Source organism: Symphalangus syndactylus, chromosome 21 (genome assembly GCF_028878055.3).
Source record: "Symphalangus syndactylus isolate Jambi chromosome 21, NHGRI_mSymSyn1-v2.1_pri, whole genome shotgun sequence".
In the NCBI taxonomy this organism is placed as follows: Eukaryota; Metazoa; Chordata; class Mammalia; order Primates; family Hylobatidae; genus Symphalangus; species Symphalangus syndactylus.
Genome location: NC_072443.2, coordinates 67,587,501 through 67,592,610, shown reverse-complemented (window position 1 = coordinate 67,592,610; position 5,110 = coordinate 67,587,501).

The window sequence follows — 5,110 nt, the reverse complement described above, 5'->3', positions numbered from 1 at the left end:
TTTCTACTTCTTTAGTAAAATCCCAAAGGCTGATATATTGGATCAAATGTTCTACAGATTTAATGGGATTTATTCAGTACTTAAAAGGAATTGTATTAAATTAAACTACACAAATTCTGTGCCAACTTATGCACCTGCAAACAAATGTATCTGATTAGAAGGCAGTGCAGTAAGTTCTTTTAAAAGGCTTGTTTTTTAAAAAATGAATTAGTTCCAAAACTATTTATATATTAAGGAACAATTTGAACATGACACACATTTCTTGTTTGCTACGTGTTACTTCATCTTTGAGAAACACTAGGCGGATGCGCAAAATGGCACCTGGCAGAACAAAGCCATGTAGCAATACATAAAATGTAAGCATAAACAAACCTCAAACATCTACCAGCTACTTCAGCTCAGCTCAGGTGTGATGAGACCACCCATCTATATCTGGTGTTACAGCTTTCTGTCTGATTTCAGGTAATTCTTATTTCACCACTTTGCAATTCCTCCCAAGCTGAAACCTTTTCAATACTCACTTCGACAAGCAAACCTTAGTTTTTTTTCAAAAATGAAGTGTCATATTTCTTTTATGAAATTATATATTTCTTTACCACTTAATATGCATAAAAGTATGCTACTATTTTTATTAGGTTCCTATGATTTTCTACTGTGTATGTCACTGAAAAAGTTTTTGACTATTGTTTCCCAACATCAGTTTCCCCATAAGCCATCAGTTTCCCCATAACCCATTTTTATTTCATAAATTTGCATAGCACGGTGAATTTTAGGAATACATACGTCATATAACAGAGCTGATTCTCTATGTGTGTATCCTTTCTGAAAGATTCCCTATGTGCGATAAGAAAAATAAAAAGCGTTTTCCTTGCTCTCATATTCAATTCAAATTTATGAACCAGATGTATCGGTTCCCCATGACACACACCAAGCAGCTAATTCTCTAACAGATACCAACTGGGTATACTATAAATTAGCTCAATTTTGACACTATCTACCTAGAATTATCAGATTCTACAGGTTAAGCACTCAGTCTCATAGGACTAACCTCCATTTAAAATGCCAATTGCAAGCCTGGGGTTTTGACCTGTGCTTCTGAGTGATTGGCTATAAATCTGAGTTCCCATCACCCGTTCCTCAGATTCAGCTAATTTGCTAGAGAAGCTTAAAGAACTTAGGGAAACACTTTACCTATGTTTCCCCATTCACTATAAAATACATTACAAAGAATATAGATGAACAAGACAGATGAACAGATGCATTTTTAAAAGAGCCAGGGCAAGGTATGAGGGCTATTCACCCTCCCAGGCACCTCCAGGGAACCCCGACTTTTGGATTTTTTATAGAGGCAACATTACATAGACACTATTGATTATATCATTGGTCCTTGGTGATCAACTCAAACATCACTCCCTCTCTCTTCCCTGGAGGGTTGGGGGTGGGGCTGACAACTCCAACTCTAATTATGCCTTGGTCCTTCTGGTGACCAGCTCAGTCCTGAAGCTATCTAAGGGTCCCAAGCCACCAATCATCTCATTAATATGCAAAAGACACATCGCTCTAGAAATTCCAAGGGTTTTCAGAGCTGTGTGACGGGAACTAGGGGCAGAGAGCAAATGGATAGTTCTTATCATAATACCACACTCCAATAAGTCAACACTTGCCTCATTCAAGACTAATTCTAATAAAGAATGATAGCTATTATTTTTCACTACTTAAAGCGTCAGGCCTATGTGGAAGTTGCACTAAACCCACTTATAATTTATTCCACCACAAAGCTTGGAAGTTCTATGACCCTTAACACAACGTTAATGTGAAAGTTTTGTATTGTCTGCAAACCAGAAAGTATCTGAGACTGGACTCAATTAATTTAGACATTTATTTTGCCAAAGTTAAGGACAGTGCTTGGGAGACAAGACTGTGCCTTTCTCCAAAGAAGATTTTGAGGGCTTCAATATTTAAAGGTGAAAGGGCGAATGCTGGAGAGAGAGAGACATTTTTAAAAGCTGTGGGTATTTAAGAGGCAAGCAGTTGCATTCTTCTGAGTCTTTGGAGGCAAGCAGTTGCATTGAGTCTTTCATCAGCCATTCACGTGTGAGAGTAGGGTAGAAAAATAGTCACTTATGCCTTCATCTAGCTCAGTGAATCTGCATTTTTTACATAAAATAAAATAAACTAAGGCTGAAGAAGCAATCAGATAAGCATTTGCCTCAGATGAGCAAAGGGAGGACTTTGAGTTCTGTCCTTTGTCCTGTATCTGTGAAGACAAGCTATCAATGTACATGGTCAGGGTAAAATTCAACAGAACTGTCTCAGGATAAAGATCTTGGGGCCCACAAGGAATTTGCTCTTGGGAAAATTATGAGGGAGGTATGTAGCTTTTTCATGTTTTTAGCCATCTTACAAACAAAATGGGAGGCAGGTTGCATGACGCAGTTCCCAGTTTAAATTTTCCCTTTGAGGGAGTTTGGAATCCTGAGATTTATTTTCCTTTCACATATCTTGCTCAATTTATTCATGAGCTGTGATTTTATTCAAAATTATTTTATTTTCAGATTCATTGCATTCAAATAATCATAAAATGTGTACCTGCATTAAATTAGGCAGTGTTGTTCTTTTTCTTCCTTCATTTACAAAAGCTTTTTTCCCCTTTTTTCATTGAATAAAAAAGAAACTTAGTTATGGCTAGGATAAATAATGTAATATGTGACTATTTTGCCAGTTATGTTTCTTCTACTGTGAATTGCCTATGCCATAAATAACCCATTTTTCAATTGAGCAGACATTTCTTCTATTATTAGTTTGCATGAGCTCTTTATATCTTATACAGCAATTTTCAGTTGGTTAGATACATGAGTTTATCCCTAGCTTTTCTAATAGCACTATTTCCAATGTTACACACACACACAGCACTCACTTATAAGTTGACTCCAAGTAAGATAAACCAAGAATTCCATGCCAAGAGACATTTACAAATCATGAAGAGCCAGAGAAAACACACACCTTACCTTTAGAGATAAATAATACAAATGGCAGTAAATTTCTTATTAGAAACCATGGAGTCCTGAAAGAAGAGGCGCAATGCAATGATGAAAGAAAAGGCCTGTCAACTGAGAATCCTAGACCCAGTGAAAATGTCCTCCCAGATTGAAGAGGAAATCAAGACATTCTCAGATGAGAAAACATTAATTTATTATTATCAAACCTACCATAAATAATGGCTAAAGAAATTTGTTCTCTAAACAAAGGAAATGACATTCCAAAAATCTTGGAACATCTGAAAGAAAGAAACAATGCAGTAAGCAAAACTATTGTAAATACAGTAAGATTTGTTGAGTTTTCTAAAATATGTTTGATGGTAGAAGAAAAAATTATAACTTTGATGTGGTTCTAAATGCATGCAGAGGAAACTTTTTTTTTTTTTTCGAGATGGAGTCTCACTCTGTCGCCCAGGCTGGAGTGCAGTGGCAGGATCTCGGCTCACTGCAAGCTCCCCCTCCTGGGTTTACGCTATTCTCCTGCCTCAGCCTCCCGAGTAACTGGGAGTACAGGCACCCACCACCACGCCCAGCTAATTTTTTGTATTTTTAGTAGAGATGGGGTTTCACTGTGTTAGTCAGGATGGTCTTGATCTCTTGACCTTGTGATCCACCTGCCTTGGCCTCACAAAGTGCTGGGATTACAGACATGAGCCACCGTGCCTGGCCCAGAGGAAATATTTTTTAAAATTATTTATAAACATGGAAAGGTAAAAGAACACACAGCAGGCGAAGTTCCTATACTTGACTCAAGTAGGTAAAATCACAACAAGCATTGACTGTGATAAATTGTGTATGAAAACACAAAATACTTGTAAAGATGTGGAGAAACTGGATCACTCTTACATAGATAGTTGGAAATTTAAAAAAGAAAGACACTCCGGAAAACAACTTGGTAGTTTCTCATGTAAACATGTAACTATCATATAATTCAGCAATTGCTTTTCTGGTCATTTCTTCCAGAGAAGTGAAGACTCATTTTCACACTAAATTGTGTGCATAAACAATCAAAGTAGTTTTATTCATTATAGCCAAAAACTAGAAACAGTCCAGATATCCTTTAACTGTTGAATGATTAAACAAACTGCGGTACATCTGTACCTTGGAGTACTATTCAGCAATATGAATTATGCTCAGTGAACACCAACAATCACGAGAAATTATATATTGCATAATTCCATTTATATAGCACTTATGAAATGACAAGGTACTGAAATAGAGAACACAGAAGTGGTTGTCAGGTTTTAAAGAAGAAGTGGGAGAGAAGGAAAATGAGTCTAGCTAGAAACAGACAATTTGAGAGACCTTTGTGCTGATGTAAATGTTCTGTATCTGAACTATGTCCGTTTTTCTCCTGGTTGTGATTTTGAACTCTGGTTTCTCAAGATATCCTCACTGAGAAAAATGGAGTAAAGGGTATTATGACAATTTAATGTGTCAACTTGACTGGGCCACAGGGTGCCTAGATATTTGGTCAAACATTATTCTGGGTGTTTCTGTCATGCTGTTATTGAATGAGTTTAACACTTAGATCATTAGACTGAGTAAAGCATATTTTCCTTGATAATGTGAGGCCTCATCCACCTAGTTGAAGGCCTGAATAGGACAAAAGGCTGATACTCTCACTAATAAGAGGGAACTCCTCCTGCCTGACTCTTTTAGAGCTGGGCCATCATTTTATTCCTGCCTTTGGACTTGAACTGGAACATCAGTTCTTCCTGGGTCTCAAGCCTATTGGCCTTTAGACTGAAACTATATTATTGGCTTTCCTGGTGCTCAGGCTTGGGGACTCAGGCTGGAACTATACATAACATTGGCTTTCCTGGGTCTCCAGCATGCAAATTACAGATTGGGGGTATTGTCAGCCTTCGTAATTGTGTGAGCCAATTACTCATAATAATAAATCTCTTCATAGATAGATATATCTCTTCTATTATATATATTCTATCTATTAAGAGATTTATATATAGATATATATCTCTTATTGTATGTATTTATGTGTATAGCTGTGTGTCTGTCTCTACATATAGACACACATATATATACGTGTGTGTATGTGTATATATATGTTT